Source organism: Triturus cristatus, chromosome 6, assembly GCF_964204655.1.
Source record: "Triturus cristatus chromosome 6, aTriCri1.1, whole genome shotgun sequence".
In the NCBI taxonomy this organism is placed as follows: Eukaryota; Metazoa; Chordata; class Amphibia; order Caudata; family Salamandridae; genus Triturus; species Triturus cristatus.
In genome coordinates this window covers 1,781,768,728-1,781,780,152 of record NC_140589.1, presented here as the reverse complement: position 1 = coordinate 1,781,780,152, position 11,425 = coordinate 1,781,768,728, and positions in this window count along the sequence as shown.

Below are 11,425 nucleotides of genomic sequence, written 5' to 3'. Positions count from 1 at the left end.
CAAACTTTCTTAAGTTAATAAAGAGTATTAAGGGTACTTGAGTGGCTCCAGATACTCGCTGGACCATGACGTAGAGCTGAAAAGGGCACACACGACCACACACAACGGATCAGGGACCCTCCTGGAAAGAATTCTGGAGGCTGCACAGATCTCAAGCACATCACTGTTGACTAAAGGGGGGCAGCATCTGCGCGTGACCGCAGTCACAGAGTGGACTCCGTGGGATGCTGTGGTGGGTGAAGGCTGCACACATCAGGCCTCTCCAACACTCTCGTTCATATCTTTTTAATAATGTTGGCCATTTATACAAGCCTCAAAGTGAACAGTTTCTCTGTAGAATTCACGTCATGCTCCCAGAAGCATGGAAGACTGACACACGTGTGCTGCAGTCTGGACCTGTGATTTACACACACGTTGTACATTCATGCCTGCAGAAGGCGCACAACCTCCTGAGCTAATCTGTCAACCTATCCCGCAAACCGCTCTCCCCTTCAAGCAGTATGGGTGTATAATCTAGGCGCCTGGTTCACATTTGCGCACCTAAGCAAGCAACTGCAAACGCACATTTGTCGAGCGTTTACACATATGTCAATATTACCCATATGCATTTGTGCGTGTGGAAATGCATGTGATCGCGAGCACTGGAAAGCTGTAACTGTCACAGATGCCAAGGAGCAATTTGGGATTTTTTTCAGCATTCACAAAAATGTAATAAATGTACTCCAAAAGTAGGTGTAAATCTATAGGAGTAAATATGTACAGTCTCTCCTGATTAGGGGTCTGTTGTCTCAGGGTTCTTCTGTTCTGGTGTCTTCTTGACTAGTGGGCTTTGATGGCAAACATTAGTTTAAAGTTAACAGAGGAAGAGCAGCAGCTCTAAGGCAGCCTCACCAACAAATGACCTCTTTCTCATGTCTTCCTTATTTCTTTCCCCCGTACTCTCAGGGGCGCAGCTTGGTCAGTAGGATGGAGGGGGAGGGCTTCAGATTTCCCAACAATCACTCTGGCATATAATGTTAAAAATCATTATACAACAAACAGGGTTCTTACGGACAGTGGAAAGGGAGAGGAATGCAGATTGGTAGGAGCACCAAGTGAGGGAAACACAATATTTTGTAAAATAACTAACATTTTGAGGACTTTCAAGACAGAGATGAGAGTGTGTGTGTGTGCTTATGTCAGTGTGTGCATACAAAGATCCGAGGTGAAATCCGACAGACCCCTCACCATACCCGACTGAAAGCACCTGCACCCAACTATACATCAGAAAATACAATTATTAGGGGGGTGTAACACCCCAAACACCCCCTCTAAAGCGACACCCCTGCATACTCCAGTCCCACAAACTGCGGCAAAGATTCGGGGTGTCTTTCCAATCCACAGTGCCCCATAGCTGAACAGATTGAATCGTTGGTGTGGACTGGGTACTTTCTTTTTTTTTAGTTTGAAAATGCTTTATTTAGAGAAAATTAGAAAGAACAACGAGATACAGATCATTCAAATAACATTGTCCATGTTGAATTAAAAAGGAAAACAGTAGATCAATACTCGCTAACAAAAGAAACATAAAAAGCATTTTGTAAAAAATTTTATAGACAAAAAAGGAGGGGAAAGAGAGAAGAGAGAAGGAGAGAGGAAAGGAGGGAAGGGAAAAAGAATAGGTAAAAGGCATCATAAAAAGAGTAGGAAGAAAATCAGGCAAGAGAACAGGTAATAGTAGAAAAAGCAAAAAGGCCTAGGATAGGGAATATGTAAATGCAGGAGAAATAGAAGTAAACGGAAAAATATAAGAAAGATAGAAGAAGAAGGACAGAGAAAGAAGCGCTCATGGAGGTTTAAAATTCTCAGAGGATAAAGGAGAGGTACGTTTCAGAGCCATGCGGTCAAGATATGTTGTGAGAGGCAACCAAAATAAATCTCTATTGAGGGTAGGGGTGGAGGCAGCAGCAAAGCGCACATCAAGCCTATGGTAATGACAGAGCGAGTTCCACCAACATTGTATAGAGAGTTTGTTAAGATCCTTCCAGTTAAAAGATATGTGTTGAAAAGCCAGAGCAAGCATAAGTTCTAATAGACCAGAGGAGTGTGGAGGAATATCTAAAGTGTCAGAGAGACTACCTAAAAAGAGAAGAGGGATAGAGTAGGGAGTAGAGATCGAAAATAGACGAGAGACATAAGACCACACCTGACCCCAGAGTATAACAACAGAAGGGCAAAGAAAGAATAGGTGAAAAAGATCAGCATTAGGGGAGGCACAGGTCCAACAATTAGAATCTTTATCAAGAGAAAAGCGAGAAATAGAAACTGGAGAAAGATACAATCTGTGGTATAGAAAAAACATAGATTGAGTCAGGGAGGCAGAGCGAGCGATCTTTAAGGATCCGGACCAAACTTTATCCCAAAGAGCTATAGACCAGTCACAGCCCAGATCCGACTCCCAAGCACACTCCAATTTAGATTTCGGACGATTCAGATTGGGAGAGGAGAAAAACTTATAAATAAGGGAGGCTTTGGGAAGAGTAGACAAAATCTGAAGAAGGGGGGAGTGAGATATGGGAGATGACGAGGAAGGAAGGGAGTAATAAACATCAAGTATAAGGGCCATGAGGACAGTGAATCTGTGGAAAAAAGATTGCGGGCAGTGAAACAAAAGTCGGAATCGAGGAAATGAGCATGGGAGAAAACCATCAAAGAGTTGGTTAACCCATACCAGACCTTTTGATCTCCACGCATTCCAGCAAATAGGGCGATTGTTTAGGAGAATGAGCGAGTTATACCAGATAGGGGAGGTTAAAAAGGATTCACGAGTAATAGGATCAGGACGGACCAAAGCATATAGAAGAGAGGAAGTGTGCTTGAACAAGGGGAGAGGAGTGGTTAGTTTCTTAGCAGAAAAATGTACAACCTCAGATAAAGAGAACGGAGACAGCAATGAACGCTCAATAGAAAGCCAAAGAGGAGCAAGAGGGGAAGGTGTCAGAGAAAGCCAGTTAGAGGCCTGACGGAGAGAAAATGACTTATGATAGAGACGAAAATCCGGAAAATTGACTCCGCCATTCGATTTTGGTTTACGAAGAGCAACTAGAGCAACCCTCGATTTTTTATGATTCCAAAGAAACTTAGAAAGACAGGAGTCGATGCGTTTGAAATAAATATCAGGAATATGTATGGGGAGCATGGAGAGAATGTATATAAGAATGGGAGATATCATCATTTTAATCGAATCCAACCGACCCTACCATGAGAGAAAGAGAGGATTCCAAGAGGATAACAGTTTATCAATACGGGATAGTACAATAGACATATTCAACCGAATGGATGAAGAAATGGAGTTAGAAAACCATATTCCGAGATATTTGATTTTAGAAGAATTCCATGCAAAGCCAGTGGCAGAGAACTGATGAGAGAGACAAAATTTGGTGAGAGGGAGAATCTCAGTTTTATCAGAATTGATCTTGTAACCAGAGACTTGCGAAAAGGAATTAAACGCGAGTACTAAGGCAGGAATGGATTTTTCAGGATCAGAAATAAATAAGAGAATGTCATCTGCATATGCAGAGAGTTTCAAATGGGACTTGCCATAAGGAAAACCAGAAATAGATATGTTATTCCTAATAGACGTAAGAAATGGCTCTAAGGCCAGAACAAAAAGTAGTGGGGACAAAGGACAACCTTGACAAACTCCACGTTGGAGGGGAAAATAAGGGGATAGATGACCATTGACTAAAACAGACGCCTTAGGAGCAGAATAAAGTAAAGAAATAAGAGAAATAAAATTAGGGCCAAAGCCGTGCCACCGCAAGGCGGCAAACAGAAAGGACCAATCCACTCTATCAAACGCTTTCTCAGCATCGACCGAGATGGCGGCTAAAGGGATGGTGAGAGAAGGTACTTTATTTAGGACATTGAGGAAAAGGCGGGAATTATCCGAGGTAAGTCTGCCCTTAACAAAACCACACTGTTCCTTGCCAATGAGATGGGGGAGAAGAGGATCTAAGCGTAAGGCGAGAAGTTTAGCGAATAATTTGTAGTCCACATTAACTAAGGATATTGGTCGGTAGTTTTTACAGAATTGGGGGTCACGACCATCCTTGGGTATAAGGCAGATCGTGGCCTCGTGAAAAGTACCAGCAGCTGTGCCAGAGATAAAGAAGGACTGGAAAAGTGAGAGAAGTTTAGGGAGCAGAAGGTCTGAAAAATGCAGATAGAATTCCACAGAGAAGCCATCAGGACCCGGGGATTTACCTTTAGTTAGAGTCTTTAAAGCGCTATCAAGTTCGGTAATAGAGAGATCATGCTCAAGACCAGGGAAGTTGAGATGAGAGGTGGAGGGGGCAGGGATGCTATCGAGATAAGACTGAATAAGAGAAATAGAGGGAGGCGATTCAGGAGTATAAAGAGACTAATAGAAAAGTTGGAATTGGGCAAGTATATCCTGTTCCTTGTGTAAGAGGAGATTATCGGTAGAGTAAATCGAATCTATAGAATTACGTTCCCTACGGGACTTAAGATAGTTAGCTAAAAGTTTACCCGATTTGTTGCGACCTCCGTAGTAACGAGCCCTGCTCCGTAGCAAGATTGAAGAAGCATTATCGGTAGTAGTTTTGTTGAAATCGAGTTTGGCACGTATAAGATCTGGTAAAACAGTTTTGTTAGGGGAAGTATAGAATTTTTGCTCTAGGGATTTAATATGAGCCAGCAAATCTTTCTGTTTATTAAGGAAGCGTTTCTTTTTCCTCGAAACAAAGTCTATTACAAAGCCACGAGCGGTTGCCTTGAAAGAATCCCAGATAACATGAGGGGCTAAAGAGGGATCAGAGTTGAGCAAAAAGAATTCTGTAGCAAAGGAGAGAAAGGAAGAGGAAAAAAGAGGATCCATAAGAAGAGAGTTATTGAAACGCCAACGAGAAGATTTGGGATGTGAAGGGAGAAGATCAAGAACTGTGACAATGGGAGCATGGTCTGAAATAACTATTGGTTCTATAGATGAAGATAGTAGATTTTGAGAAAGAGATTGAGAGAGGAAGATGTAGTCAATCCGAGAGAAAGAGGCATGGGGAGGTGAAAAGAAGGAGTAATCCAGAGTGTCAGGATGGGAAAGTCTCCATGAGTCAATGAGGTGTGATTTAGTAATAGTGTCTAGAAATTGTGTATGTGATTTGTGAGGTGTAAAGCGGGCAGAGGATTTGCGATCAAGGAACGGATCAACAATTTGATTACAATCCCCTCCCAAGATAAACATGGAATCACTGTATTGAAAACATTTCGAAGTGATTAAAGGCCAAAAATTGCAATCAGGGTGAGTAGGACCATAAACATTAAATACAGTCAAAGATACAGAATTGATTAACAACTTAACTAAAACCCATCGGCCTTCAGCATCATTATCTTGAGAAAGAACTTTACATTTGAGCTTCTTGTGACACAAAATAGCCACACCATTCTTTTTATTAGATGTAGAAGAGAATAAGACCGTTCCCACCCAGCCTCTCTTCAGCTTAAGAGACTCAGCCTCAGAGAGATGGGTTTCTTGTAAAAGGACTAAATCAGGATTATAAGAAGCTAGATGGGAAAGTATTCTCTGTCTTTTAATAGGGTTAACAAAACCTTTCACATTCCATGAAATAACTTTGAATTAAAAACAGTAAAATTGTGAGGAACAAAGAAAAGCCATAAATACAAAAAAGTCATAAAAAGTGCCAACCGATATGTGAGAAAAGAGAGCAAGACAAAAAGAGAATCGAGAAATACAATAAGATAAAGAGAAGGGAGAGAGGGGAAAAGACAAGAAAGAAGAAGTACAAGAAGAGACAGTACATATCCAAAAAAAAAGGAGACAAAAGTGAATAAAAATGAGAAGTGAAACAAAATGGAAAGGAAAGAAGGGGAAGGACAAGAGGAAAAAAGTACAAGAAGAGACAGTACATATCCGAAAAGGACGACTGAGAGAAACATACCTGAGGGGGACATAAAGAGAGATGACGGGGTTGTGGATGGATTCGACAAGATTGACCACCCGAAATCAGGAGAACAAGCCAAGTCAGGACGAAGAATGAATGGGACAAACCTTACGGGATGAAGAGGGACACACCAATCCATCTAAGTAGGGGAGGGAGATGGTACAAACAGTTATACTAAAGGAAATAACAATAAAGAACAAAAAGACAATTCCAATATGTAAAATGGGAATGCAACAAAACAGACTTAAAGAACAATAAGAAACATGCCAACATTACAACAGTCAGAAGCCATTACGACAACAATGTCTGAAGAACCTGTAAGAGAAAACCTGCAAGAGAAAAAGTAAGATTAAGTAAAATTAAGTAATCAGCCAGTAGCAGAAGTGGAGGTATCCATGCCAGCAGTGGACTGAATATGAATAAAGTTCTTGAGTTCAGCGGGATCATGGAAGGTCCAGGTGTTATTTTGGTGGGTGACTTTGAAGAGGCATGGATGAAATAAACCATATCTGGCACCAAGAGAACGCAGAGGAGCCCGGAGATTCAAAAACTCCTTCCTTCTCGCAGCAGTAGCAGCAGAAACATCTTGAGAAAAATACACTCTTTGACCCAGCCAGGAAACTTGGCGTTTAGCTCTAGGCGCCGAAAGAACCAGAAGGAGATCCGTAAATTTCAGAAAAAGAATAATGACTCCTCGTGGCTTAGTTGAAGATGACGAGCGAGGACCAAGTCTGTGAGCTCTCTGGATAGTCAAGGAAGTGGTAGGAGAAATGTCTAAAAGTTTCAGCAGAAAGGAGGAGAAAAACGAGACAGGATCATCTCCCTCCAAAGATTCCGGCAGGCCATAAATACGTTATTTGTTCCTCCTATTTCTGTTTTCGAAATCCTCAGTGTGTTGTTGGAGGGATAGGACAGATTTCTCTAAAGAGGCAATGCGCTGAGAGTTGACTTGGACCTCCGCGACCTGTTGTTCCACAGAAGTTACTCTATTGTCCATAGTTGACCATTTTGCCTCAAAAAGCTGCATTGTAGTATTGGTTTCCTCCACAAACGGACGCAATGCGCGTATTTCCTCCAGCAGAAGTTCCATGGAAATAGGAGGAGACGGCTTATCAGGAGGAGGAGGGGAATTCTGTTTCAAGCGTTTTGATGAGACGGTGGAGGGGGAAGATTTGTGTGAATTTGGCTGCTGCAAAGAGGAACGGTCAGGAGCTGCTGCCGCCATTTGGTCCAAGACAGAAGAAGAGTCAGCTAATGAAGAAGAGGAAGACGGAGCCGTGGAAGGACTCTTCGAGGGTACAAAAACAAATTTGGGAGTACGTAATTTCCCCATAGATATCCAGGAGCTCAAACAATTATAATAAGCAGTCCCGATAATACAGTTCCAAACACAGACTTGACCAAAGCGATGAAATTCTCACAGGAGGGTTGAAAGAGATAACACAAATACTGCCAAAAAATGACAGCTGGGAAAAATCTTGAGGCACATCAGGATTGGGATAGACGCAAGAGACGCCAAAGCACGAGCATCACTCACAGGAAATGGCAGCAAAAAGTCATTGAACGCTGTAAAAAGGTGAAGGTTAGATCCAACAAAATAAAGTACAGAGTCAAATGAGCGTACCAATCAGCAACTGCACTTCTTTTCCCCTAACGTATACATGAAGGAGAAAGAAATTCTTGACAACCCTCCTAAGGCTTCAGTTTTAACTGAACGAAGAAAATGTGAGGCATATTTAATTTCCAACAGGGTTCCCGCAGACCAGAGCATAAATGTTCAGCAGGTAGAACTTACATCCTCAGGAAGAAGCAAAACGGAGAACACACATTGAGAGACATCTGAGATGCATAGCGTGGGTAATCCGCCACTTCCATAGGCGCAGATACAAGAGTTGCAGCATTGATAAACAAGAGGAAATGCAGCACATTCCATTCTTCACAGTAGCCCTTCATCAACCACAAGATGGTGGCCGCGCTGAGGCGCTGAATTAGCAAGGAAAAAACGAGGCATTTTCATGAAGTTCAAAAGTCACCTTAGGCTCAACAGGGGCACGGCATATTCCGCTGCTGGGACACGCGGAGAGTACGGTGCCGAGGGTCTAAAAAACACCGCATAAGCAGAAGAGCCGTCCCGTCACGGCGGAGCTCCGGAATCAGGCGGCCATCTTAGACGCCGTCCAAGCCACGCCCCCCGGACTGGGTACTTTCTATCCCACGAAAAGTTCACTTCTACTAAAAATCGAATGACGATCCTGTTTTAGTCGAAGTTGTTTGTAATTGATTTGGATTAAAAACGTAGCTTGGAAACACAAAAGTTAGAGCAAATGTAGGTGCATGGAAATAAGGGTACAATCAGAGGTTTCCGTTCCGTGGGTGCGCTCCAGCGCAAAGGCCCCGGCGAGTTATTTATCATAATATCACAGCTCGGGATTCCTGTCTGTGAGTTTGATAGTGAGCACATGCGTGACTCACTTTATTTATTTATTTTTTCTTTTTTTATATAGCACTAGCTAGACCGGGGGGTATCAGAGCGCTTTAGATAGTATGAGAATGTGTTTAACAGTCGAAAACATGTAGGGATTCATGAGGGTAAAAAAGTCATACAACGTGAAGAACCTATACATTATTCAAGTTTTAGAAAATTAACACCAAATCATATTAGAAAGTGATCACCAACCAAATATAACAGTTTGGCGAACATTTTTGAAAAGCTGTACTTCTCTGAAATAAGGCTAGGCTAGCTGATACAGAGGTGCAGTGGGCGGTAAGAGAGATTTCAGCGACAGGATACACAAAACCTTGTGATGCGTCAGACTTGCCCCAGGTTTGTTTATTGTAAGGGATGCTAAGTGCTCACTTTCAAGTCAGTGCTGTGAAACAGGTAGCAGGCCTCCACCAAGTGTCCATTGGCACCAGTGAGCCGGTGTGTATCTTAAAGTTTGTGCGCCATGCACACAGAGGCGCGCCATGCCCAACTACACCTTCTGCAGACTCCCACATCATGGTGCCAGTCGCAGGGGACACAGGGTTTTTCTCTCCGAGGACTTCGACTTAACCACTTTTGCCTTCATGGTTTACAGCCAATTTTGCGGAAATGATGAATAAGCCACATGTGTACCAGACCGCTGTATATTTACTGGTAACTTTTGCAAACGCATGGCCGCGATTCTGTCCACCATAAAGGTGGGACTGGCTGCATTGACGAAGATGCATGTCTAAAGGCGTGAAGGTGCCTGTCTAAAGGCATAAAGGTGCCTGTCTAAAGGCATAAAGGTGCCTGTCTAAAGGCGTAAAGGTGCCTGTCTAAAGGCATAAAGGTGCCTGTCTAAAGGCATAAAGGTGCCTGTCTAAAGGCATAAAGGTGAAGAATGTCTAAAGGAGTAAAGGTGAATCCCTAAAGGCATTGAGGTGAATCCCTAAAGGCATAAAGATGAATCCCTAAAGGCATTAAGGTGAATTCCTAGAGGCAGAAAGGTGAATCCCTAGAGGCAGAAAGGTGAATCCCTAAAAGCAGAAAGGTGAATCCCTAAAGGCATTGAGGTGAATCCCTAGAGGCAGAAAGGTGAATCCCTAAAGACATTGAGGTGAATCCCTAGAGGCAGAAAGGTGAATCCCTAAAGGCAGAAAGGTGAATCCCTAAAGGCATTGAGGTGAATACCTAGAGGCAGAAAGGTGAATCCCTAAAGGCATTGAGGTGAATCCCTAGAGGCAGAAAGGTGAATCCCTAAAGGCAGAAAGGTGAATCCCTAAATGCATTGAGGTGAATCCCTAGAGGCAGAAAAGTGAATCCCTAAAGGCAGAAAGGTGAATCCCGAGAGGCAGAAAGGTGAATCCCTAGAGGCATTGAGGTGAATCCCTAGAGGCAGAAAGGTGAATCCCTAAAGGCATTGAGGTGAATCCCTAAAGGCATTGAGGTGAATCCCTAGAGGCAGAAAGGTGAATCCCTAAAGGCAGAAAGGTGAATCCCTAAATGCATTGAGGTGAATCCCTAGAGGCAGAAAGGTGAATCCCTAAAGGCAGAAAGGTGAATCCCGAGAGGCAGAAAGGTGAATCCCTAGAGGCAGAAAGGTGAATCCCTAGAGGCATTGAGGTGGATCTCTGAGGATCTAATTCCAGCCTCATACATACAGAAGTGCTTTACAATGACATTGTATCACATAAATGCCTGGGGTAATCATCACAGATCAGTACAGTACAGTACAGCATCTGGGGTCACATCATTTACCGAGAGGCACTGTGGCCGAAAGTGCCTGCACTTGTGCATTTTCAGACTACGGCCCTTTCCTACGAGTGGTTTAATAGTTTCCCATATCTGCAGTAAACTCTGCAGCCACACATATCTGAATAATAAATGTTATATTTTCATCTCGCCTGATAGATAGTGGGTGATACAAAACGCATCCCTCATTAATTTTGCTAGATCAAATGTGCTGCAATTTAAAGGGAGAAAGAAAGCCTGTAAAATACCAGGACATGGGGATTTTGTCCCATTTTGTGGGCAAAACTTATCACAGGTGATAATTATCCCACCTGACGAATTCCAAACAAACCTCTGTGGGATTGTATAAAGTGTGCCACCGGTGGTGCAGGTTTATGTCTGCTCGGATTCAGAGGAGGTGGGTAATGCAAAATCCACTGCCTTCTGCACAAAGTGCTAAATCTGAACACAAACTCACTAGTGGAATTTCTGTAGAGAACAGTGAAGTTATTTCCACCAGTGGATTACCTTCAAGATTTAACATGTTCTCCAGAAATCAGAGAATTTTCCATCACTACCTACCACTAAAGCAGGCCGCGCGCCTTGCACTTTAACAAACGCTTTCTTGACCTACCTCTTAGAATCCCTGGTAGATTCTGTATTGTAGAAATCTATTATCTGTGTGTTTACATATTCACCAGCAAGAGTCAGTTCACGATAACACAACCCCACACCATCCTTTCTCGCTCTAGATGAACTTGTCTAAATACCTGCCGGGGGCATTGCCCACTAAGCATGCCCTGTCTGCAGGTGGGGATCAGAACTGAAGAGCTTGTCAGGTTGCATCACCTTCCGCCATATTGGTCTCCATCTGAGCTGCATTGGGGGGCACGGTGCCCACACCGACAAACAGACCTTCTCACTACTTATTTGAGTAACGCGTGTCAGGATCCGAGGCTAATCTGTGCCGTTTAGTTAGAGCCCATCTAAAGGTGACATGGTAGAAGGTCTCACCACACCTGCTGCCACCAGGTTGCAAATCCAATCAGAGGACGTGATTTGGAAACTTTGACGAAGCCCGGATGGACGTCCATTCGGGCAGAAGGTGCTAAGCCGCCATTGGTCACGCACCTGCTCCGAGTCACCTCCAGCCCCTGTTTACCGCTGGACCCCTCCATTCTCTTCACTCTGCGTTTTCTTACCCTCTTGCGTCAGTCTCTCTCCACTTGCCCACCTCCCTCCCCATCCTCTCTTCTTTGTACTCTCC